At 43.1% G+C, this 27,252-nt stretch overlaps 1 long non-coding RNA gene across 1 annotated transcript in view; it reads left to right on the top strand.

The window, feature by feature from the left end:
* LOC132540917 (uncharacterized) overlaps positions 1–27,252 on the top strand; it is a 54,476-nt gene that overhangs the window by 15,053 nt on the left and 12,171 nt on the right. The window contains exons 3-4 of the long non-coding RNA XR_009552097.1: positions 3,799–4,357; positions 27,054–27,196. This is a non-coding gene — a long non-coding RNA (uncharacterized LOC132540917). The remainder of the gene's footprint in view (positions 1–3,798; positions 4,358–27,053; positions 27,197–27,252) is intronic.

The raw sequence follows: 27,252 nt of genomic DNA, 5'->3' as shown, positions 1-27,252 counted from the left end.
TATAGTTATTGTTGTTGTCGTTGTTGGATAGGACAGAGAGAAATGGAGAGAGGAGGAGAGAAAGATAGACACCTGCAGACCTGCTTCACCGCCTGTGAAGCGACTCCCCTGCAGGTGGGGAGCTGGGGTTCGAACCAGGATCCTTATGCCGGTCCTTGTGCTTTGCGCCACCTGCGCTTAACCCGCTGCGCTACAGCCCGACTCCCGCTTCCTTTCTTTTTTTTCCCTGAGCCTGACATCTGATATGCACGTGGATCCAAGTTATTGTCTGGGAGATGATGTCATAGCTGGAAAAAAGGACCAGAAAGCGGATCAGGGAAGAGAGTAGCTCCCAAATATGGGAAAGGTGTATATATATATATATATATTGTTGACTGTAAACCCCATTGATTTGATCTGATCTGGAGTCTCGGTGTCTTTTTAATTTAATTATTTTGCCACCTGGATTATCACTAGTGCTTGGTGCCTGCAAAACTCTACTATTTCCAGTGGCCTTTTCCCCCCTCTTTTTGATAGAGGGTGAGAGACAGAGAAAGAGAGTGACAGAGGGCAAGAGAAACACCTGCACAAGCTTTCCCCCTGCAGGTGGAGACCAGGGGTTCGAATCCGGATCCTCAGTATAGCAACAAGGGTACTCTACTGGTTGTGCCACCACCTGGCTCCTATTCCAGGAATTTTATATAAGACAAATCTCATTTGTCCATATGTGAACAGGTTATTTCACTTAGCATGATGTCCTTAATATCAATCTGTGTTGTAGCACATGTCATATTCCTGATCGTTTAGTCTCCTATTCATTCTAGCCATAGTGTCTTTTGAAACACAGAAATTTAAAGATCTTTTAAAAAAACTATCTTTATTTATTTACTGGATACAGACAACCAGAAATCAAGAGGGAGGGGGGATAGAGAGGAAGAGAGACAGAGAGATACCTGCAGCACTGCTTCACCACTCATGAAGCTTTACCCCAGCAAGTGGGGATTGGGGACTCGAACCTGAGTCCTTGCACATTGTAGCATGTACGCTCAACCAGGTGCGCCATCACCCAGCCCCTAACACAGAAGTTTTTAATTCTGAAGTCTAATTTATCTATTTTTTCTTTTGTTGCCTGTATTTCACTAGAACCTTAGAATCTGTGTCCTTTGTTATTACAGTGCCAATTTTCAAGATGTAGGGTATTGTTTTCCAGAAAACCTATTTCCACTCCTCTCAAAATTATTTGACATACAAATTCATGTATGGTGCTGTAATGATCCCCAGCTACCAACACCTTGCCTGACATAAAGCCTCTAGGTTACTCTTACTCTTCTCATAGGCACATAATCCTAATGCACACAGCTTCTATGTTGTGGTATAAAGTGGACTGTAAGAGGCTTGTTTGCAATCGTATCCAACTCCTGGGTATGGGAGGCCATACTCCCAGGAGAAATTCTAAAGCTATACAAAATTACTTTATCTCCCTTTTAGCCCATTTGTCAGGTTATTGCAATAAACATCCAAAATGATCATCAGTTGAGGTCATTTTGGGACAATGTGTCTCCCTCAAATAGTGTTCTGCTGGCCAGAACAAAATATCTAGGAAGTTGTCTTTAGGGAGGCAAAGATAAGGAATAATTTGGGGGAAAGGTCTGTAGATTTTGGCTATATGATAATTAACAAGAAGAATGACAACAGCAGAAATACCCATCATTTGTTGAGCACCACTCCAACCTGATACTGAGCTCTGTGCTTCACACATAACAGCTGTTTGAGGAAGGGGCTCATTGCTTTCCATCTACAGGTCGGGAAGTGGAGGCTCAGGCAGTTGAAGCTGCATACCGGGAAAGCTGGGACTGGAAGCTATGTTTCTTAGAGTCCAGCTTCTTAATTACTACATAATTCTGCTTTTGTTCACCTGGCAGGTACCAGGCACTGACCTAGAAAGAAGCCCACCCAGGAGGTATATTCACAGATCTCCTACCTGTCACTTAAAGTTGGCTGCAGTGCTAGGGTTGAAAGCACATTTGGTTCTGTCTTGATGGTCCTTCCAGGATGCAGGCTGCTTCAGGGAGGGGCCTCTCCTTACCACTGCTCAGGCAGATTGGAATGAACCCACCAGTAGGCACTTGGAAAGAAGGAAAAATTTTGAGAAGTTAACACTCAGGCCACATTTGCATGACCCTATAGCACCATGGCAGCATAAACATATCAAAGGCACAAGGGATCAAGGATTATCTTTTGTAAAGATTTATTTATTTATTTGTGTATTTATTTCTTTATGAGATTGTAGGGGAGGAGCAGGGCATTGCTGAACTCTGGTACATGCAATACCTGGGAGAGAATCTGGAACCTTAGAAATGCAAGCCCTGCACCTTACCACTCTACTATCTACCTGACTCATACACCTGCCTTTGTTAAAAATGCCGGGCTAGCTTCACGAGGGAGAGAGATGACCAGGAACTCATGGCTGAGTGGGAACACAATCCAATGCTTTTATTGAGCAGAAAGGAATCTGCCTTTATACCTTCTGAGATGGAAGTGGCAGGTTGGAAAAAAGGAAATGACTAGGAGAGGGGGCGAAGGTAGCAACACTTTCATCTAACCAGTGGGGATTAAACCAATGCCCTGCAGGCAGGGCAGATCTCAGGCAAAACAGTGATTATGTAAATAGACCACAGCATCAAGCAATGCAGCAGACCTGGCGTAATGACCAAAAAGGAGCTTACACTTTTAATTTTTTAAATTTTTTCTAATCTTTTTTATTGTGCACATAGTACCAGTCACCCACATGTGCCAATTATAATTCATGTCCAGCCTTGTTTCATCTCCTATCTCAATCAATTATTTGAGGCAAATCCCATATATATATTAATACTTCAGCCATATTCTTTTGGTATATCTTTGTTTCTTAAACTGTTTTTATTTAAGTATAGAGTAGAGATAGAAACTGAGGGGATAAGGGGAGATAGAGACAGAGAGATACCTGAAGCGCTGCTTCATCAGTCATGAAGCTTTCTCCTGAAAGTGGGGAATTGGGGCTTAAACTTATGTCTTTGCACACTGTAACATGTGCACTCTTCCAGGTGTGCCACTGCCTGGCCCCTTGGTATATCTTTTGAAAAGATAAGGAAATCAGGGGTGGGGGTAGATAGCAAAATGGTTATGCAAAGAGACTGTCATGCCTGAGGCTCTGAAGTCCCAGGTTCAATCACCCGCACCACTATAAGCCAGAGCTGAGCAGTGCTCTGGTGTTTCTCTCTGTGTCTTTCTCTGCATCTTTCTTGAAAATAAAATAAATAAAATACTTTAAAAAAAGATAAGGAAATCTAAGGAAAATAAGGGTATTGTTGTAATCATTATTATACCTGGAGAAATTACCATCAAACATAGCTAGTTAACATTTACATTTTACTTTATAAATTCTTTATACACCTTATAAAATTCATATATTTCTGTTAAGTCAGTTAATATATAGTCTTTTCTCCACTTCTTCCCTCAGTCTACATCTCTTCACATTTATTTTTGGAAGGAACCTGGTTATTTGTCCTATAGGATATTCCCCAGTCTAGCCTATACTGTATTGTATTCTTGTTAGGGTCCATTGATATATCCCTTATCCTCTTTAGTTACATCAAGAGACTCTGTTAGATTCAGATTTAATTTTTGGTCACAGTGTTTCACAGGGTGTCATGTCTTTGCATCAGGAAGTCCTGTGAGTTCTGTCTTTGTGAAGTTGACAGTTATTTAATGCTCATTGCTTTGAACCATTACAACATGATGATATTCTAACTCTACCTTCTTTTTTTTTTTCATTTACAGGAATGCATTGTTTTTATTGAACTTCATGTTACTGTTCATCACAGCTATTGAGCTCTTTTTTTGTTGTCACCCTGCCGTTAGGCAAGTTCTGTGTATGCCTTTTCAGAAGTATGTCCTCACTTTGTCTATGTGTTACATATTTGAAAACTCTTACAATATTTTAAACTTTCAGAATTTTCATTATATATGTTTTGATGAAAATCTGTGATTGGTGACCTTTGATATTACTGTTGTCATTGTTTGGGGGCAGCACAAACCATGTCCATATAAGATGATGTATTTGATCCATAAATACTGTGTTTTACTGTTCGACTGACTAGCTATCCCTCATCTCTCTCCCTCTCCTCAGGCCTCTGTATTCCCTGAAACACAATGGCATTTAGACTGGACCAATTAATAACCCTGTAATGGCCTCTAAGAGCTTAGGTTACTGGCTTCTGCAGACCGGATGAAGCAAACTGGAGACACGTTAAGTTAAAGGAAGAGTCCTACATCTCTCACTTTAAATCAAAAGGTAGAAACCATTAAACTTAATGAAGGAGGCATGTCAAAAGCTGAGGTAAGCCAAAAATTAGACCTTTTGTGCCAAAGTTAGTCAAACTGCGAATGCCAAGGAAAAGTCTTGAAGGAAATTAAAAGCCCACAGTAGTGAGCATATAGATGACAAGAAAGCAAAGCTGTTTTGTTTATTTGTTTGTTTGCTCATTACTAATATGGAGAAAGTTGAGTGGTCTGGAGAGAAGATCAAATCAGCCACAACATTCTCTTAAGTCAAAGCCAAATCCAGATAAAGGCTTTAACACTTTTCAATTCTATGAAGAGGGAGAAATGAGGAAATAACAGAAGAACATTTTGGGGTTACCAGAGGTTGAGGGAGAGAAAAGAATCCTTCAGTGTAACATCAAAGTGTAAGGTAAAGCAGCAGGTGCTGATATATAGACTGCATCAAGTTATGCAGATGACCTGGCTGGGATCACTGATGAGGGTCACCACACTAAACACCAGATTGTCAATGTAGACAAGTCAGAAGAAGATGCCATGGAGGACATTCATTTATAGCTAGAGAGGAGAAGTCAATACCTGGCTTCAAAACATCAAAGGACAGGCTGACTCTCATGTTAGTGACTTAAAGTTGAAACCAACATCCACTTACATTCTGAAAGGGTAAGTGGTTCTTACCTTACAGGGTTCTTAGGCATTTTGTGAAATTTACTCTTCATGTACTCTGTCAATGGAACAACAAAACTTGGATGGCAGCACACTTATTGAATCATATATATATATATACACTTTTACCTTATTTATTTATTTATTTATTTATTTATTTATTCCCTTTTGTTGCCCTTGTTGTTTTATTGTTGGAGTTATTGATGTCATCATTGTAGGATAGGACAGAGAGAAAGGAGAGAAGAGGGGAAGACAGAGAAGGGGAGAGAAAGATAGACACCTGCAGACCTGCTTCACCAATTGGCTCCTCAGCCGGGGACTCAAACCGGGATCCTTACACCGGTCCTTGTGCTTTGTGCCACGTGCGCTTAACCCACTGTTCTACTGCCTGACTCCCTACTGAATCATATTTTAAGCCCACTATTGAGACCTATTGCTCAGAAAATTTTTTCAATTTTATTCTTTCAAATGCTACTGCTTATACGCAATGCACCTGCTCCACTGGTATAATGGATCATCATGAGGTCCTTTTATAGACAATGCATCTGGTCATTGGAGATGTAAAAGAGATTTCTAGTGTTTTTGTGACTTCATACATAACCTCCATCCTGCAGCTCATGGATCTTGAAGTAGTCTTGACTTTCAAGCCTTACAATGGAATAATTACATTTTGTCAGGTTATAGTTGTCATGAACAGTGATTACTCTAATGGATGTGGACAACCTTTCTGGAAAGGATTTATTATTCTCAAAGCCATTAAACACACTTCTGATTCACAGGAAACTGAAATATCAATGTTAATAAGAGTTTAGAGGAAGTGAATTCCAACACTTTGACGGTTCAAGACTTCAGTGGAGGAACTATTTTCAGATGTGGAAACATCAGGAAGACTAGCAGTAGAACTAGAGCCTGAAGGTGTGCTTCAATTTTTTTTTTAGAATTTATTTAATTTTATTTCGGTTGTCACCAGAGCTTCACCATTCCAAACTGACATTTTCAGATTGAGATAGTGTGTGTGTGTGTGTGTGTGTGTTGGGGGGGGAGGGGAAGATGTCACAGAACTAAATCTTTCTCCAGTGCAGTGGGGGCGGGGCTCTGAATTGCTTCAATATTATAATATAGCTTTAACAGCTGAAGAGTTATTTCACGTGGATTAGAAAATGGAATGGGGCAGGAGTAGGTAGCATAATGGTTATGCAAAGAGACTTTCATGCCTGAGGTTTTGAAGTCCCAGGTTCAATCCCCAGCACCACCATAAGCCAGAGCTGAGTAGTGTTCTGGTTAAAAAAAAAAAAGAAAAGAAAAGACAAGAAAAAAGAAAATGGAATCCACTTTTGGTGAAGATGGAATGTGAACACTGTTGAATGTTACATCAGTCTAGCTGATAAAGTAGCATCAAGGTTTGAGAGGACTGTCTCCAGTTTAGAATGAAGGTCCACCATGGGTAAAATGCAAGCAAAAACCATTACATGCTGCTGAAAGGAAGAGCCAATCAGTATGGCCTTGTTGTCTGATTTTAAGAAATTGCTACAGGCACCCCACCCTTCAGCAACCACCATCTTGGTCAGTCAGCCATCAGCACTGAGGCAAGTTTTTCTAGCAGAAAAAAAAAATCATAACTCACTGAAGACTCAAATTATGTCAGCTTATTATAGTAATGAGATATTTTAAAATAGATTTATTTACATGTGTATGAGAGAGAAGAGGGAGAGAGGAAGAGGGAAGAAGGGAGGGAGAGAGGGAGAGAGGGAGGGAGACAGAGAGAGAGAGAGAGAGAGAGAGAGAAAGAAAGAAAAAGAACCAGGGCATCACTCTTGTATATATGATACTGAGGATCGAACTTGTGGCCTCATGCTTACAAGTCAGCTGCTGTGAAACCTCCTGGGCAAAAGCAATGAAGTTGTTAAAGATTTTTTTAAGAGTCACTATTTATTAGAGAGGTGGGGTGGGGGTGGGCTCTAACACATGAGATGCTAGGATTGAACTCAGGACCTAACAGTGCTTGAGACTCCAAGGCTCTATCTATTGCACCACTTCCCAGACTACTCAATAAAATGTTTCTAATTAAAGTCTGTGCCTTGTGTTGTTATTTTATTGTCACCAGGGTTATCACTGGGGCTCGGTGCTAGCATTACAAATCCACCACTCCTGGTGACTGACTGCCTTTCTTTCCCTTTCTTCTTCCTCCCTTCCTTCCATTTTATTTGATAGGACAGAGAGAAATTGAGAGGAAAAGAAGAGAAAGAATGGGAGAAAAACACCTGCAGATCTCCTTCACTGCTCCCAAAGCTTCCCCTCTGTAGGTAGGGAGTAGGGGCTCAAACCCTGGTCCTTGTGCATAGTATCATGCGTATCCAACCAGGTGTGCCGATGCCTGGCACTTCATGTGCATTGTTTTTAAGATACTGATATTCCACACTTAGTAAACTACAGTATAGTGTAAGCATAATTTTCCCAGTGGGGGCAGGTGGTGGTGCACATAGTTAAGCATATACATTCAGTGCACAAGGGCCTGGGTTCAAGCCTCTGGTCCCCCCCTGAAGGGAGAAAGATTCATGAGTGATAAAGCAGTGTTGCAGCTGTCCTTCTGTCTCTTTCCCTGTCACCCCTCCCCTCTCAATTCCTCTCTGTCTCCATCCAATAATAAATAAACATATTTTTAGAAGAAAAAAACATAATTTTCCCAGTAAGCATGGGGAAACCAAAAATATTTGTGTGACTTGCCTTACAGTGGTGGTCTGGAACCTACATGCATATCTTGAACTATGCCTGAATTAACTGGAGTACTTATCTTCATCAACTCTCTAGTTACCCTAAAGTCCAATACAATAACATTCTCTCTATATATCCATATACATCTTTTTATTTTTTTAATTTAATTTTATTTTAGAGCTGGGACCTCATGATTTTACTATTCTTGGATTGTTTTCTCATTCAAATAGGGGGAGATGCCACAAGATCACACCTTCCCCAAATCCACGGCACCTTCATGTGGTGGAACATGTGGCTGGGTCACGTGCTTAGCGGCCATGCAGTCTACCTAGTGAGCAATCTTTCTGGCCCAAGACTTGATTCTTAAGAGTTCTCACATAATGAGTTCATCTCCTAACATACTTGGATTTGATATTGAGTTCTTTTTCTTAGTCCATTTAAAACATAGGGAGTTAATGTTATTTGATGTGTTTCAATCCCCTGCAATTATTATTCTTTTTAAAATTTTTTCTTTTTTCCCCCCTTTTGTTGCCCTTGTTTTATTGTTGTTGTAGTTACTATTGTTGTTGTTATTGATGTCATCATTATTGGATAGGATAGAGAGAAATGGAGAGAGGAGAGGAAGATGGGGAGAGAAAGAAAGACACCTGCAGACCTGCTTTACCGCCTGTGAAGCGACTCCCCTGCAGGTGGGGAGCTGGGGGCTGGAACCAGGATCCTTACACAGGTCCTTGTGCTTTGAGCCATGTGTGCTTAACCCACTGTGCTACCGCCTGACCCCCCCCTGCAATTATTACTCTTACTGATGCTCAAATTATCCCATCCAGTCAGTTGTCTCCTGAGATTTAGACCAGTAGACTGTGGCGACTTCCTTGCTTTTTAAAATAAGATGTCCCAGAATCTTTTTCGTCTTTAGGCCTGAAATCATTCATTTCTCCAAGGAATCCCAGTTTATTTGAGTTGGGAGCAGTATGCATAGACCACAACTAATATTTAAGCAATGCTAGCTGCTATTTATTTGATCATTTTTTTTTCCTAGACATTTTTTAGCAGATAGAGCTAAGAAATATGGCTGTTCTTTTTAAAGAGTCACAATTGCCAAAATTTGGAAGCAACCAAGGTGTCCTTAAGCAGGTGAAAGGGTAAACAAACTGAATTTATCTACATAGTGGAATGTTGTTCAGTGGCTAAAAAAATGCACTATTAAACCATAAAAAGAGAAGAGGGCGGAGTCGGGCAGTAGCGCAGCGGGTTAAGCGCACGTGGCACAAAATGCAAGGACAGGTGTAAAGATCCGGGTTCGAGCCCTCAGCTCCCCACCTGCAGGGGAGTCGCTTTACAAGCGTTGAAGCAGGTCTGCAGGTGTCTGTCTTTCTTTCCCTCTCTCTGTCATGCCCTCCTCTCTCCATTTCTCTCTGTCCTATTCAACAACAATGATATCAATAACAACAACAATAATAACTACAACAATAAAACAACAAGGACAACAAAAGGGAATAAATAAATAAATAAATATTTTAAGAAAGAGAAGGGAAAAAAAGAGAAACCATGCATATTGCTAGATGAAAGACGACAATCTGAAAAGACTAAACACATAATGCATGATTAGAGCCATACAACATTCTGGAAGGGGCGAAACTATGAAGTTAGTAAAAAGATCAGTGATTGCTAGGGGCTGGTGTATGTGTGTATGTGAAGATAAACAGAATGAAGAGGATTTTCAGAGCACTTAAATTACTCTGCATGATATTACAGTGATGGACAAAATGCCATTATGCATTTAACCAAACCCATAGAATGTACACCATCAAGAGGGAGCCCCAGTGGAAACTATGGACTGTTGTTTTATATAATGTGTTAGTATTGGTTCACTACTGGTAAATAGTGTGCTTTTACCGATACCAGATGGTAGTAATTGTGGAAACTGGAGGAGATGAAGAGGTATATGGGAACTCTTTATTTTTTGCTTAACTTTCTTTGCAAATGTAAAATTGTGTATTTTAAAATATTTTTTCAAAAAATTATTATCTTTATTTATTTATTGGATAGAGACAGCCAGAAATCGAGAGGGCAAGGGAGGGAGATAGAGACACTTGCAGTGCTACTTCACCACTTGCAAAGCTTTTCCCTTGGAGGTAAGGACCAGGGGCTTGAACACTAGTCCTTGCACATTACAATGTGTTCTCAACAAGGTGTGCCACCACCCGGCCCCTGTATTATTATTACTATTATTTGCCTCCAGGGTTATTGCTGGGGTCTGGTGCCTGCACCACGAATCCACTGCTCCTGGAGCCTACTTTTCCCCCTTTTGTTGCCCTTGTTGTTTATCATTGTTGTAGTTATTATTGTTGTTGTTATTGATGTCATTGTTATTGGGTAGGACAGAGAAATGGAGAGAGGAGGGGAGGACAGAGAAGGGTAGAGAAAGATAAGACACCTACAGACCTGCTTCACCGCTTGTGAAGTGACTCCCCTGCAGGTGGCTAGCTGGAGGCTCGAACCGGGATCCTTGTGCTTTGCGCCATATGCGCTTAACCTCCTGCGCTACCACCTGACCCCCTTCCTGTATTATTTTTTTAAAGCACATCAGGAATCTTCAGTGACACTTCTAATTTTGACTCAGTGTGATGGTGTTTGTGTGTGGAGCCACATTCATCTTAGATTAGTATATTCTTTCTCTTGTGCTCTGTGTCCTATGCCCCTAGTCTCCCATAAGAGACTCATTTGCTCTATCCCACTTTCATATAATGCTCTTAGATAAGAATCCCAATACCATTAGGAATATGAGCATCAATATTTTCCTTCTGCAGTTTACTTTTGTCTTTAGGGAACATCTTCTTAGGGAAGGACAGGCAAAATTACTGTGTTAGTCACTTGGAGTAATTTCTTTCCCTGTGGTTATCATCAACCTGTCACGAGTTTGCTTTGTGATTGTTTTGCTTTTAGTATTTGGAATTTAAAATTTTAATATTGTTTTATAGATATGTAAGATAGTTGCCTAGTTTCTGAGTCAGGTGTCTAGTGCATGGAATATTGCAAGCATTTTACTTTCTCTGTCATCTTTGCTCCCTCTCCTGTCAGGTAACGGGTTTTGCTTCACTTTTTGTTTGTTTGCCATTTTGTTTTAATGTGTAATGCTTCATCTCTCATTTTCTAAAAAGAGGCTTATCTATTTACTGTATAAGAGATAGAAAGGAAGAGAGAGAAAGAAGCCAGAGAGCACTGCTTAAGTCTGCCATAAGGTGGTGCTAGGGATTGAACCCAGGGCCTCGGGCAGGCAAGTCTTGTGCTCTAATGTTAAAATATCTCCCTGGACTACAACCTCTCTTTTCTAGACAAATGAGAATATAGACTATAAACTTACCTACACATTATAAATTAAATTTCTTTTATCTTTTTAAAGAAAGTTATATTTATTTATAACTGAGAAAGAGAGAGATGGAGAGAGAACCAGAGCATCACTCTGCCATATCCATTGCCAGGGACTGAATTCAGGACCTTGTGTTTCACAGTCCGGCACTTTAACCATTGTACTAATGTTATTTGACTTGTGAGTTTTGTTTTGTTATTACTACTACTATGACCAACAACACCAGAGCACTGCTCAGCTTTGGATTATGGTAATGCCAGGCTTTGAACCTGGAACCTCAAAGCCTCAGGCAGGAAAGTCTTTTTCATAACCATTGTGCTATCTTCCTATCCCCTAAGATTCTTTCTAGTCAAGTTCCATAGTTACAGACAAAAGCCTGGCTCCAGACTTTGTAGTGTAATAAACTATCCAATTTGAAATGAATCATTTCATTCTTTGTCAAGGACATGGCACTGTTTCTAGGCATTGTATAAATATTTTTCTACTTGCTAACTGAGCCTTTAACCCCCAGAGCTAGTTCTTATCTTTTCATTCTGCCGAAGTTGGAACTAGAACTCACTGAGCTGGGAATGGAATGCACATCTCCCTAGTTTCACCTGTTCATCAGTCTTTCTGTAACACTTAACTCTGTTTCCGACCTCACTCCAGGTGCTGGGGTATTAATATAAACCAGACACACTCCTGTCTTCTCCAGGCTCACACCTAGAGTGCATTCATGTGTGAGCACATATTTATGGTGTTGGATTGTCTGACCACCACCATACAGAGAAATTTTCAAGGGGCTCTTGTGTCTGATCCACTCTGATCTTGAGCCTGTAGAGCAGACAGAAATCAGTGGATATTTGTTGAATACGTAGACAAGCAAAAGTTAAAAGCAAAACAAAACTTGGAATTGTTATGAAGTCTTATATGCCTCTTTTCCTCCAAAACCCTTAAAAAGAAATTCAAAGACTTCTAAATTATGGACATAATACACTTCATTACAGAACATTTAGAAATTATGAGAAAATAAAAAGAATATGTCATACTAGCCCCCAGAGTTAGCCTTTATGTTTCCCCCTTTAGTTTCGTTATACATGAATATCTTTTTAAAGGAAAGAACACTTGAGATTATGCCATATATATTGCATTTTTAATGTAAATTATGTATCTATATATGTGTAGTTTGCATTAAAAATCACTAACAGTTTATCATGAATATTTTCCTAATTGAACATTCTTCTGAACATGTCTATTTAGCACTTGGATTTATTTTCACTAGTGATGATACCCTTTATCGTATAAAATAATCATAAACTCAAGCTTAAGTCTGCATTCACAATGGGAGGAATATTTAGCAGTTTGCTAGACTGTGTGCCTCAGTCCCCATTGCATAATCCTTCCCCTGAAATTCCCAGGGCATTGAGGGAGGATGTCAGCCAGAGCCTCCCTTGACTCCTTTGATATTCAGAACTATGTTATCAGCAGATTGGCTTTCTAACTTTCTGATTTCTACAGGTACTACTAAAATTCTTTCGCAGCCACAGAGGAATTAAGATACAGACATCAGAGTATGTGATTAAGAGCTGACTTTGTAGTCAAAATCAAGGTCAGTCTGGGTCCATTGGCAATGGCTTTGTGACCTTGGTAGGGAATGCCACCTCCCTGTGTTTCAGTTCCCCATCTGTAACACAGGCAGCAGTGTTCCCACCTGCACTGGTGGCTATGAAGAACCAATAATATGATGCTTGGCATGTGATAAGTCACCAATAAATATCAGCTATTCTTATTATGTGTTTAGAAGTTTTCTTCTACCCCACCTTGTCCACATCTGCACTTGTCATTCATTAGAGTCAGATATTCTGGGAATCTTGTCTTGAAATATGTGAAGCACCTTCCACCATCTTGGAAGGAAGTGTTGGGCACAGGTGTTTCTTATGTCATATATTCAGCATTCAAGTTCTCTGATCCCACTGATGGAGGCTTATGACTTTATTTTCATTTCCAAGTTAATCAAAACACTATATCAGTAATCATGGAAGGTAATACATAATATTATGTAATAAGTAAATTCAGTTTTTCAAGTTAGGCCTTACTTATTACTTGTAAGGTTTTGAATAAACTGTGTTTCCACTCAGAGCTCTAGTGTTTTTATCATGAAGTCACAGATGACAGCTGTGGAAGACAATTTCCCCCAACACTCATCACCTTTTGTTTTTGCATTTTATTTGGGAGAAGAATTCTGTCTTACTCTGAATTATGATTTCACTACTTGGCTCCATGAATGGGTCAGGTGACCTGGGCTTAGCCCAGTAAGTGCACACAGAGATTGGTTCATGAGTGGTCATGAGACTCAAGTCTGTTCAGTGCAGTGTCCTTGCTTGTTTTATTTCTTTTTCAAGACATATGCGTGCATGTATGTATGTATGTATGTATGTATGTATGTATGTATGTATGTATGTACTGAGAGGAGAGCTAGCTAGCTAGAGATTGCTAGTGCACCAGCTCATCACTCTGGCACATGGAATTCTGGAGTCTCAGGACCTCATACTTGAGAGTCCAACACTTTAACTGAGTCACCTCCCAGGGTCTTGGGGTTGTTTGTTAGCTTGTGACCCCTTTATTTTCCACAGCCTTATGATTATAAGGGTGTGATTGGTAGCTGCTTCCCTCAAGCCACCTTGTTCACAATGAGGTGGGTGAGAGGGAGAGAGACCATTATACCAGAGCTTTCCCTAGTGCCACAGCGTTCTCATAGCTTAAAACTGGACCATGTACATGGCAAGACATGCATCCCAATCCTCTGTTCTTTTACTTTTTTATTTTAACTTAAGCTGATTTGAGTTGAATACTCTTTCATATTTAAAAATTTTGGAAGAATCCTGCCTGATAGGGGTGTGGGGAGTTGGCACAACAATGAAGTAAGGGACTTGCACACATGAGTTCTTCATTTTGATCATGGCACCACATATGCAAGAGCTGTGTGGTACTCTGGCTTTTCACTTATTAAAAACAAATACATAGGGGGTTGGGCTGTAGCACAGTGGGTTAAGCGTACATGGTGTGAAACTTGAGGACTGGCGTAAGGATCCCAGTTCGAGCCCCTGGCTCCCCACCTGCAGGGGGGCCACTTCACAAGCAGTGACAAAGGTCTGCAGGTGTCTATCTTTCTCTCCTCATCTCAGTCTTCCCCTCCTTTCTCCATTTCTCTTTGTCCTATCCAGCAATAACAACAATAATAACCACAACAATGATAAAAACAAGGGTAACAAAAGAGGAAAATAAATAAATAATATATATACAAATAAAATTTAAAAGCATCCTCTCTGATAAAGTAGTAGAACCTGTCTCTTAGAATTGTTGACGGAATTAAACAAGGAAATATATAAGAAGCTCTTAATGAACTGCTCTATCTGATACAAAGCACACACGTTGTAAATGAAAGTTGTTTATATTGTTTTTGTGACTGTAGAAAAACAAAACAATGCAGAAAACCCAAAAAGATTACGGAGTGGGGGGGAAGCTGTACATTATTCCCAATTTCACCTTGTAGGATTAAGTAGATATTTTCCTTCTAGACACTTTCATGGACTGTGCCCGTGACCACATGAGCAAGCACACTGCTCAAGTGTACTATTTTTGCAGACTCTAGCTGATCTATTTCTTATCCGTTTTATAATTCTTGATGATCAGTTTGTAAGATGAGGAGTGCAGTCAAAGAATTTTACAGATTAACAGAACTTTGGTGGTGGGTGTGGAACTATACATTGTCATCTTACAATCTTGTAACAAACTATTAAGAATAAATAAAAAAATAAAAAAAGAGCAACAGCTATAACAACAATAACAACCACAACAAGGGCAACAAAATGGGGAAAATAGCTTCCAGGAGCAGTGGATTCATAGTGCTGGCACCGAACCCCATTGATAACCCTGGAGGCAAAAAAAAAAAAAAAAGAAAAGAAAGAAAAAGAAAAAAGAGGGAGTCAGGCAGTAGCGCAGCGGGTTAAGCGCAGGTGGTGCAAAGCGCAAGGACCCCGGGTTTGAGCCCCGGGCTCCCCACCTGCAGGGAAGTCGCTTCACAGGCGGTGAAGCAGGTCTGCGGGTATCTATCTTTCTCTACCTCTCTCTGTCTTCCTCTTCTCTCTCCATTTCTCTCTGTCCTATCCAACAACAACGACATCAATAATAATTACTACAACAGTAAAACGAGGGCAACAAAAGGGAATAAATAAAAAAGAAAAAGAAAAAAGAAATCATGATCTTTAGATATTGGAAAAAATTGGGGGGAGGGCATCAGGACTTTGCGGTGGCTTCCCAAGGGCTTTGTGCCTATGCAATTATTCCACTCACAGTGGACTTTTATTTCTTTTTCCTATTTCACTCACAGAAACACAGACACAGGGCAGGGGTAGATAGCATAATGGTTATGCAAACAGACTGTCATGCCTGAGGCTTCGAAGTCCTAGGTTCAATTCCCTGCACACCTGGTAAAAAAAAAAAAAAGAAAAGAAAGAAAGAAACACAGACACACACAGGCAGAGTCAGAGAGCAGGGATACCACACTGCTTCTCCACTGCTTGTGATGTTTCTCTTTTACATGGTGCTCCTGTGTGGTGCTGGAAGCTCAAACCAAGGTCTTAGCACATGGTAAAGTATGTGCTCTACTAAATGAGCTGTTGCTTGGATTGGTTTTTTTTTTTTTTTTTTTTTCTCTCCTTTACCACAGCACTGCATGGCTCTGGCTTATAGCGGTGCTGGGCGCTGAACGTAGGATGAAAATCTCCATAACCCATGTGCCATCTCCCTGACATGGAAATGTTTAATTTTTAAAAAAAAATTTAGTGTGAGAGAATGAACTTGGCCTCAAGTACTAATGTCTTCCTGAATACTCCATATTTTAGAGGTAGAGAAGAAGAGACAGCAATCTTTATGTTCGGGGCATTGTGTGCATGATCGTGGGGAGATGGCTATCCCACCACACAGAGCATGGATATAGATCCCACCGAGCCTTGTGCCTCAGGCCTTGGGCTGAGTCTGCTGCAGTGGTTTGGACTCCTATCTTAGGACCCCCTTTTCTTCCATCATCCCTGACCCCTTGTCCCTCTTTATAGTAGGCTCTCACACATCTGGGCCTGCCATGTTGTGCCTCATGCCCACTCTGGACACTGCCTGGACCTCAGTAGTCACACAGAGCTTCCGAGCACATATGTGGCAGCTGAGCCTTAGCCCCAGCCAGGTGGTCGGTCCATTCTGGGGTGCAGATGCAGAGACAGAGAGGTTCGGAGAGAACCACACCGGCCCAGGACCAATTGTGATAGGTTCAGAATATATGCCATTTCTCTCCATTCTGCCCTAAATTCTAGGCCTAGCCCACTTGCTGCCAGCTCCCGTGATCTGAAAAGCTCTGATGAGGGCAGCTAGTGGGTGAAGACATGTGAGATGTGTCAGTGGACATGGCTCTGTGAGAGGCTAATTTGGCTCTTCCTGTCTACATCTACTCTCTGCACACACCAACCAGAGCCAACCCTGGGAATCATTTGCTCTCCCTCCAGTCCTCCTCCCAGACTTTCTGTCCCTGGAGGCTCCATGCCCTTCACCTGCCTTAGTCCTGGGGGTGTGGCTGGGCCCTGTGGGAATGAATGGAGCTGGATTTTGACTGGCAGCTGTGCTTGCCAGGCTGCAGCCCTGGGACTCTTCCCTCCTCCCCATCCCAGCTGGCTCCAGAAGGGAAGTGGGGGTGGGGGGCAACTTCACAGGGAAACTTTTGTTCTTGCCCAGAACAGACACAGGCTGGGGACCGAGCTTCCCCTTGGCTGCCACGGAGACCGGGCCACTTGAGTTCATGTTTATTTTCACAGCGTGGATTCCATGGAGATAATCATCCCTGACAGGGAAGCCCCGGGAAGAGGGCTTGGGCCTCTGTGGATTGCCTACTGTGTGCGAGGCCCCAGATAGGCAGGATCCAGGGAAATCCACCAAACAGGCCCCCCTTGGGACCAGACACTGAGCCACATCTGACTGTGGAAGAAGCAGTCAAGGTTCAGAGAGGGCAAGCCTTGCCTGAGGTCACACAGCAGGTTAGTGGTTAACTGGAATGGGAGACAGCTTGCTTCCCTGGGTATTTTCTACTGAAACTTGCATCTGAGTTACAGGAAGTGGAATTCAGTCTCCTTGAGACTTCCTGGAGGAAGCAGTGCCTCAGGCTTTTAGACCAGGGCACCTGCAGCAGGATGGATAAGAGCAGGTGTCCCTTCCAAGGGCCTCTAACCCAAGTTGGGGCGTGGCATCAGTAGCATCTGAGTCTCAGTCTCCTGCACTGTGTAATGGGCTAATGGTGGTGTTTCACTGCAGACTGAAGGGGAGCCTGGTGCATAGAAGAAGCTGATGGTAATCTTTGCTGTTGCTTTTACTGCTGCTGCCCATCTCACCTCCCCTTCTCCCTTGGGCCTTTCCTGTCAGCTCTAGGAGTCTCCTATAAGATGTGCCAATGCTATTGCCAAAGGGGCAAAGTTGAGAGTCATGTGAGGAGGGCTGACCCTGACTGAAGCCCTTGCCTGTGCAAAAGGCCTGGGTTCACAAGGAAGCGCCCTAGGCCCTCTCCCATTGGGTCTACCAGCCCTCTCCAATTATATTCTCCCAGGTTCACTGGATCCCCTTTTCCTTGCTAGCCCAGGTTATCATCCTCTTCTCCCTCCAAATCTACACTCCAGATTTAAATTCCATTTAATTTTAATTTTAATTTTTTATTATTTATTATTATTATTATTATTATTATTTTTACCAGAGCTTTTGATGGTGCTGATGATTAAATCTGGGACCTTGGAGCCTTAGGCATAAAAATCTTTTGCAAAATAAAATATTAAAAAAAAAAGGGAGTCGGGCAGTAGCGCAATGGGTTAAGCGCACGTGGCACAAAGCGCAAGGACCGGCGTAAAGATCCCGGTTCGAGCCCCCAGCGCCCCACCTGCAGGGGAGTCGCTTCACAAGCTGTGAAGCAAGTCTGCAGGTGTCCATCTTTCTCTCCCTCTCTCTGTCTTCCCCTCCTCTCTCCATTTCTCTCTGTCCTATCCAACACAACGACATCAATAACAACAACAATAATAACTACAACAATAAAACAAGGGCAACAAAAACAAAAGGGAATAAATAAAATATTTTTTAAAAGTTTAAAAAAAAATCCTTTGCATAACTTATGCTATCTCTACAACCTTCTACCTAGTTTAAAGTAGACTCTAAGTAGACCCAACTTACCCCAACGCAGACCAGTTGTGAGCAGGCCAGGAAGACAGGCATCGGATGTGTGAGGACCCGAGGAAGCAGCAGAATCAAAAACCAAACATGGAACCAATAAACTCTTTAACCCGACACTACAAACTTCCCACAGACTTCAGAGAAATACCTCCAGAAGTGCATGACCTTTTAGTTTCTCCCCAAGGCTACCTCCTCCTCCAGCGGGGTCTTTGTAAAATACAGATTTGACCTTGTCACTTCCCAGCTCCCAAACCCTTCGATAGCTGCTCATTATTTATTATTCTTATTTGAGAGCATTTACTGAGCCCCTCTGCTCACCCTGGTCCGTGTGGAATGCCTTTCGTGCATTTGTCTTTGCAGGGCAGGGACAGGCTACTCTCAGGGCCTTGGGGATGAGAGGACAGGGATGTGGGGGGCATGGGGGTCACAATGCTGGGGGAGGGGCAAGGTTGGGATGCCAGCCTCCTCACCTCTCTGCTGCAGTACCAGGGTATTCAGTGTAGCCCATAGAGTGCCACAGCCTGGCACTGATGTCCCACTGGGATTCATGTCTCATCCACTTCTCTCCATGTGAACCCTTTCAACTCCTCACTCTGTCCCTCCATCTACATGCACCGCCACACTTCCACAGGATTTTGCCCCAACATTGGCACATCTGAAGGGACTTCCTCACCTCCAGTGACCCTTCAGCTCCTGTGACTTGAGCTAATGAACACTGGCAGACTTTCCAGTCTCTCATTTGGGAATAAAAACCCTGCCTTGACCCTGAGCTTCCAACTAGCTACTAACTCAGTGGGTGCCTGTCTCAGGAGGTGATGCCACTGTCAGTTCCCAACCATCTGTGGACATCTGGCTCTTCTGCTTCACTCCCCACTCCTGCTTCCTGCCAGGTATCAAGTCCTATCCCTTCTACCTGTGCATGTCTTGGGTAGCCCTGCTCTTAGGTAACACCTGCATGACTGCCAGCATCTCTGTCCCACTTTTTTTTTTTATATTCACCATGGCTTTATCACTTTGGGTTGACTTTTTTTTTTAAGATAGAAATACAGAAACAGGGAGGTGGGGATATATGGATAGAGAGAGGGAAAGACAACACTGCACTGAAGTGGCTTCCAGTGCAGTAGAGGCTGGGCTCAAACCTGGGTTGCAGGCATGGCAAAGCAGGTGAACCATCCAGGTGAAATATTTTGCCAGCCCTCTCAGTTCTGCTATCCTAGGGGACCTTGAATGAATTCATTACCCTTTCTTGCCACCTTACACAATTGACATCAGTGTGAATTATGTGTGGCTCCACTGTGCCTCCATGCTTTTGTGCCCGCTGCTGCTGCCTCTAACCTTCTTCTCTGGGCAGCACACCTCTGCTCACTGTTGAGTCTTCACTCAGATGCCACTGTCTAGGAGGAATGTCTTTTCTTCTCTTTCTATCACTAGAGCTCAGTGCCGGCACAATGAATCCACTGCTCCCAGAAGCTATTTTAAAAAATTATTTTTTCTTTATATTTTATTTGACAGGACAGAGAAATTGAAATAGGGAGAGGAGATAGTGAGGGAGAGAGAAAGATAGACACTTGAAGACCTGCTTCACTGCTTGTGAAGCATCTCCCCTGCATGGAAGGGAGTAGGGGCTCAAACCCTGGTCCTTGCACATGGTTATATGTGCACTTAACCAGATATACCACTGCCCAGCTCCCCTTCTCTCACAGTTCTCTCAGAGCATGCACAGGCACCAGGAAAATATATGCTAACAGTCCCCTAATATCACAGCTGCTCCACTGGACTGGGAGGTTCTAAGCTTGGCTCAGGGCAGATTTAATGTAGTTCTCAACCTGGGGTCTTGCACGAAAAAAGACTTCAACACACATCCACATCTGGTGGATTGCCTTTAATTACAAAAGAAAAGAGAGGGGTGGGGGGAAACTCTGAAAGTTCAGAGGATCGTTTAGTGGGGAGGGGAGAGTTTAGGAGGCTGCTGAACTGAGGTATGAAGTCAGAGTCAAACTTGTGGGTCTTTTAGGTAGTAGAGTCTTACTTCTCCCTAACACCCATCCCAGAATGTGGAGTCCTGTGGCGTTTGGGGCTAGAAGGAGGCTTCCAGGTTCCTAGCTGAGGCAGGGTCATCCCTGCCCGAGGTTTTTGGAGCCAGATAAGCACATGGCTTTAAATTAGTCCTTCTGCCTTGAACAAATCTCCTCACCTCTTTACCTCTGCTTCCTATCTTGCAATGTGAGGGTGGTGCTCTCCACAGTAACTGCATGAATTTAAATGAAGTGATCACAAGGGAGGCTAGACCAGTATCCCTTAGCTCTGGGGGCGAGGGGTCCAGTCTTGCAACTTTGAGGTTTCTCTGACAGGCAGAGCTCCTGGCTTCTCTTCCTGTTGTCTCCTTGGACTTCAAGAGTTTGGGCAGGGCAGAGTAAAGATCAGTCACAATGGTTGCTTTTATTCAGCCTTCTACTGGGCACCATGCTTGGTGCCATGTCTGCATTTATCCCATGCCATCCTTCCTATTTGCCAACAAGGAAACTCAGCCCAGAGAGGTCAGGCTATTTGCCCAAGGTCACACAGCTGGTGAGCAGCAGTGGTATTCTTGTGTACTTCCCAGGCCAGGTTCTCTGAATGGACTTCTAAGGGGAGACCCAGCCTGCCTCATGTATCTCTCAGCCAGGCTGCTTCTCCCGCTTCCCCGCCTCCCCTTTGCCCAGTGTTTAAACTAGCTGAGCAGGGTGAGGTGGGAAGGCCACGGGGAAGGTGCGGAGATGTTTGTTTTCCTTGGAGGTTTATATCAACATTGGTCTTGACATTTCGCCTGTTATTATGTGTGGTTCTTTAGAGGGTGAAATAATATTTTCTTTTGCTTGAGAAAAGGACAAAGTTCAGAGAGAGCTCTTGGCCCCAAATGGATTTTCCTCTTTCTCTGCTTTCCATGTGCGGTGATTCCTTTGGCTGTCCCGGCTTCCCCAGAGCAGTTTCTGCAGGCCATTCACCCTCTCCAGCTTGTGAATGCTCGTGGTGAACTGGGGAGGCGCCTGGGCCAGGTGATTTACTCTACTGGGAAGAGGGCAGCCTGGGGACCACACCCGGCCCTTCCCCTCTACACACTGTGGACTCAGTGTGGACTCAGCACCCAGAGACACAGGTGGACTGACTCAGTCCACGAAGGGTGCTGTGTGCTGTGCCATCCCAGACTCCTGGTGGCAGGGGTCACAGGCAGTGCCAGGGGTGCAAACCACAATGTAGGTAAATCCTGGGATGTCAGGACTCCCCCTGAGCAAAGCAGACAGAGTGCCTGGAGACATCCTGGATATGTTGTCTTTCTCTCCGATCCGTGAAGGCAAGCCTCAAGCTCCAGACACTTCTTGGGCTCCTGAGTTGCAGGCAGCAGGCTAGAGTGTACATCTGTTTGTGTCCTCTCAGGATTTGGGTACCTCCCTGAACCACAGTCCACTGTCACCACAGTGCAGGATGACCACAACCTCCACGCATTTATTATTTATTTATTGCCTCAAGGGTTATCACGGGGGCTCAGTGCCTGTACTACGAATCCACAGCAGCTATCCCCCCATTTTATTTGATAGGATAGAGAGAAATTGAGAGGAGAAGGGGGATAGAGAGAGAGAGAGAGAGAGAGAGAGAGGACTGTAGGCCTGCTTCACTGCTTGTGAAGTGTCCCCAATGCAGGTGGGAAGTTGGGACTCGAACTCCAGTCCTTGCTTGAGTCTTTGTGCATGGTACTATGGGCACTTAATTGGGTGCACCATCACGCAGTTCCCCACACATTTATTTTCTTACAGTCTCTGGGGTTTGAAAGCAAGCTGTGGACAGGGGTAGTTCTTTCAAAGAGGGAAATTGTTGCAGGTGCCTCTCTTATTTGCCAGCAATTCTTGGTGTCTCCTGGCTGCTTCACTCTTCTACTGTCATCGTGACCTTCCCCTCTGTGTGTGCATCCTGGGTCTGCATGTGTTAATGCTGCCCTCCTTTCTTTTAGAAAGGTACCAGTCAGACCTTCTACCTTCTACACCCCATAATGATCCTGGGTCCATACTCCCAGAGGGATAAAGAACAGAAAAGTATCAAGGGAAAGGATGGGATACAGAGTTCTGGTGGTGGGAATTGTGTGGAATTGTACCTCTTATCCTACGGTCTTGTCAATATTTCTATTTTATAACTAAATGTTGTGACACAGTATACTGGTGGGCGACCGGAAGTTGGGCACCGCACACGGCTGACGTTGAGATTGGCGATGGATTCTATGATCTGTGCAATCGCACAAGGGGTTATGGGTACAAGGGACTATATAAACAGGAACCTGGGGCAGCTCGCTCTCTTGGGATCATCTCCTTCATGGCATTCACTGACTGGCGTACTTCCTGATCGCTGGGCTTTTGGTTTCACGGGTAGCTAGCCAACAGAACTTTGGTTTCCAACAGCTTTCATAGTTAGGCCTTTTCACTTGATCACTTTGATATTGCTTTTATGAACAAATCCCTCACTTGTTTAACACTAAGCTGAGTCCAGAGTATTTCCTTTTGTTGCCCTTTTTTTTTTTATTGTTGTTGTTACTGATGTCATCGTTGTTGGATAGGACAGAGAGAAATGAAGAGAGAAAGAGAAGATAGAGAGGGGGAGAGAAAGGTAGACACCTGCAGACCTGCTTCATCGCTTGTGAAGTGAATTCCCTGCAGGTGGGGAGCTGGGGGCTTGAACCAGGATCCTTATTGTAGTCCTTGTGCTTTGTGCCACCTGTGCTTAACCCACTGCGCTACCGCCCGACTTGAGCCCAGAGTATTTCTACAAATAAAAATTAAAAAAAAAATAAGAAAGGTATCATTCATTATAGAAAGCCTCTGCTAAAAAAATCAAATCATTGCATTTAGGGCTTCTCTAGACCAATTTGACCTCATATTAGCTTAACTAATGACATCATCAAGGGCCCTGCTTCCATTTATTTATTTATTTACTTTGGTAAACATTTATTTATTAATGAAAGAGGAGAGGAGGGGAGGGGGAGGGAGGGGAGAGGAGACGAGAGGAGGAGAGGAGAACCAGAGCATCGCTCTGGCACTTGTGATGACAGAGATCGAACTTGGGACCTCATGCTTCAGAATCCAACATTTAGGGGCTGGCAGGTGGTGCACCCAGTTAAGAACACATATTACCATGCATAAGGATCCAGGTTCAAACTATTGTTCCCCACCTTCTTTAGTTGTGAAACAGGTCTGCAGGTACCCATCTTTATCTCCCTCTGTCTCCCCTCCCTTCTCAATTTCTCTCTGTTCTATCCAATTAAAAAAGAAAGAAAAACAAACCAACCAAACAAAACAGAATCCAAAAATTTATTTATTATTTATTTTTTAATATTTACTTATTTCCCCTTTTGTTGCCTTTGTTTTTTTATTATTGTTGTAGTTATTGTTGTTATTGATGTTGTTGTTACATAGAACAGAGAAATGGAGAGAGGAGGGGAAGATAGAGGGGGAGAGAAAGACAGAAAGACATGCTTCACCGCCTATGAAGCGACTCCCCTGCAGGTGGGGAGCCAGGGGCTGGAACCGGGACCTTTACGTCGGTCCTTGCGCTTTGCACCATGTGAGCTTGACCCACTGCGCTACTGCCAGACTCCCTATTTATTTATTTTTAAAAGTATATTTATTTATTCTTGGATAGAGACAGAGAGAAATTGAGATGGGAGGGAAAGATAGGGAGAGAGACAGAAAGACTCTGCAGACCTGCTTCACCACTTGTGAAGCTTTCCCCCCTGCAGGTGGGGGCCGGGGGCTTGAGTCTAAGTCCTCGTGCACTGTAATGTGTGCATTCAACCAGGTGCGCCACCACCTAGCCCTTAGAATCCAATACTTTATACACTGCACCTCTCAGGTCACCCTGTTTTCAATTAAAGTCAGAGCCTAAAATTCTGTTTTAAGTTGAATTTGAGTTGAATTCAACATAAGACAGCCCTTCCCCTATTTTTTGTAGTCTGATTCTTTCGGAAGAACTTTTGTACATGTGCTCTCGTTGTGCACTCCTGTTGCCTGAGGAGATGGGTGTTAGTTTCATCATAGTTGAGAAAGAGAGAGAACTTCAGTTGTCCAGGGACACACAACCTCTTTTAGGGGTGCCCAATATTCAAATCCTCATGTTCTGGGCCCTACTACCCTGTGTAGCAGGGGTGAGGTGGAGTGGGGTGGGTGGTTGAGGACACATTCCACAAACACTCTGTCCTTTAAATGGGGTCCTCTCTCTCTAATAATGATCAACAAGACCATAGGGTAAGAGGGGTACAATTCTACACAATTCTTGTTCTTTATCCCTCGGGGAGCATGGATCCAGGATCTTTATGGGGTACAGAAGGTGGAAGGTCTGACTTCTATAATTGCTTCTCTTCTGGACATGGGCTTTGGCAGGTCAATCCATGCATGCTCCTACCCTGTTTTTCCCCCCTATTGGAGCAGGGGTTTGGGGAGGTGGGTTCCAGGGTACATTGGTGAGGTCATCCATCCAGTGGAGTCAGGTTGGCGTCATGGTAGCATCTGTAACTTGGTGGCTGAAAAAACATTAAGATATAAAGGAGAACAAATCATTTAATAATCAGGAATCTAAAGCTAAGACTATAGTCGATGAGATCTGGGGTCTCCATTTAGGAAAAGGCTAGCAGGTCTGTTTTAGCTGTATTTCAGGGGCCCATGACTTTACTAATTTTTGCCTAAGCCCGACAGCTAACATGCAGGTGGGCCAAAGGCTCTGTCTGGAGAGATGGTGTTGGAGCTGGAAATAAGACTAGAAAGCTGTATCAGGGAAGAGACTAACTCCTGCTTATGGGAAAAGTATACAAATATTGTTAACTGTACATTCTATTGATTTGATCTGGGGCCCATATTCAACCTCTGATTCCCATATTATATTAAATTATCTTTTCTTATTTATTGGACAGAGACAGCCAGAAATCAAGAAGGAAAGGGGTGATAGAGAGGAAGAGAGATAGAGAGACACCTACAACACTACTTCACCACTTGCAAAGCTTTCCCTCGGTAGGTGGGGACCAGCTCATGTGTGCTCAACCAGGTGCACCACAACCTGGCCCCTCAGCATCTTCTTTGTTTAGATTGAAGACCCACTAGCTTACTAGCTATTCAATTCTAAACATATGTGATTACAACTGGCGAAAGGAGAGCCTGGGTTTCTCAGTCTAACTCTCTGAATGAGAAGTGGGTGGGGGCCATTCCTTTGCATCATGAAGGATAGATGCCCCTCCCACGTTTGCATTAGACTCAGTTGCAGGCATTGGGTGAAAGGGTGACTGCAGTCTAGTAAGGGATAGAGGAAAATACAACTCAACTGATAAATGGGCATACTTGTCAGAAGCAACGATGATGCTAGAAAGAGTGCTGAAATGGGCAAATAGCGTGTTGGCCTTGGGAGGTCCCCTGGGTTCCCCATAAATCTGGGTCTGAGGTAAAGACTTCAGTGTGGATACTTCCTAGAGGGCTTCCTAGAGGGCTGTGATCCATGTATACCATGAGGCTGTGCCATCAAGCTGGCCACTGTTCTCTGGAGACAATGGGTGTTCAGCCCCACAGGACAGGTGGAACACATTTTAGAGCTGTCCATCTGGGTCAGACAGGATAAGGTTTGCCCACAAACTTCAGTCCCCAATGATCAAAGTCTTACCCCCTACATATATTACATGATTAAAGTTTGCCCCACTGGGTGCTATCTCTTTTGAATGTTTGCATTGCAAATGTGTGGGTTCCAAGTGGGTTTTCACTACAGAGTCCTGCAAGAAGCCCCAGGGCAGAAGGTGAGTAGAGCATGGCTCTGCCTGGGTGAGGTATTGTCTTATAGTTCCTGTGTGGACCTTGAGTGTAGACAGGAGGGGCCAGTGACATATGAAATGATTGTGGGTGTCCAAAAAACATCTCTGAAGAGATGACTTATGGAATGGCTTCAAAATAGAAGGAACTAACATTGTGCCTGATCCTCTGAGCCACCTATGAGGAACCTTCCAGAAAGAACATGAGATTGTTTGTTTTATGAACTTGGGACATCATACTTGAGAGTCCACTTCTATCCACTGTGTCACCCTCTGGGCTGCACTGGTCATGCCTTGATCTTTGGGGAAAACTTGAACCTAGCCTTGGGAGTTCAATTGGTTTCTGACACACACATAGAATTGACCCTGGGCCCTGCAGTTTGAGATAATAGAGTTAGGGCATCAGAAAGGTGATGTAAACCAAGGGTTGCATTGCTCTTGGAAACTTCAAGATCTGATAATTCTATATACTTTGTTCTGGGGCAGTGCTATCTAATAGAAAGATATAAAATACTTGTTATTGAAATTTTTAGGAGTTGTGCTAAGATATTTTTGCATTAAGAAATTAATTTTAATAAAATATATTATTTAATCTAATATGTCAAAATGTCATCATTTTGACATGGAGTCAATATGAAAAATTTACAAGCTGCTACATTCTCTTATTTGTGTGTTGAAAATCGGTGTGAATTTTGCTAACAGCGCATATCAGTTAGGACTGGCCATGTTTCAAGGGTTTAGTAGCTGCATGTGGCTACAGATGGGCCAGCTCTAGAAATGAGATGTATAGCCTATTTTGTATATTCAGATGACAAATTGGTATGATCACAACCTGAAAGAGCTTTAGAGGATAATTGGTTTGTGACCAATTTTAACTCAGGAGTCAATGGCCAAGGTGTCTTCTTTAGAAGACATGTGTAGATTTTGTATTTTTATTATATTAACTATTTATTTATATTTTATCAGAGGATTGTTCAGTTCTAGCTTATGGTGGTACTGGGATCCCTCTCCTGGAAGGGCTTGCAGCCTCGTTACCCAGAGGGTCTGAAGACTGCTCCTATCCCGTCTATGAGATGAAGCCATCTTGGATTTGGGCCTGGTTCCATCAGGTATGAAAGTCTTTTTACTTAATCATTATGCTACCTCCCCAGCCCAAGGATTTCTT

Source organism: Erinaceus europaeus, chromosome 10, assembly GCF_950295315.1.
Source record: "Erinaceus europaeus chromosome 10, mEriEur2.1, whole genome shotgun sequence".
In the NCBI taxonomy this organism is placed as follows: domain Eukaryota; kingdom Metazoa; phylum Chordata; class Mammalia; order Eulipotyphla; family Erinaceidae; genus Erinaceus; species Erinaceus europaeus.
This window is presented reverse-complemented; position numbering and strand designations above follow the sequence as displayed.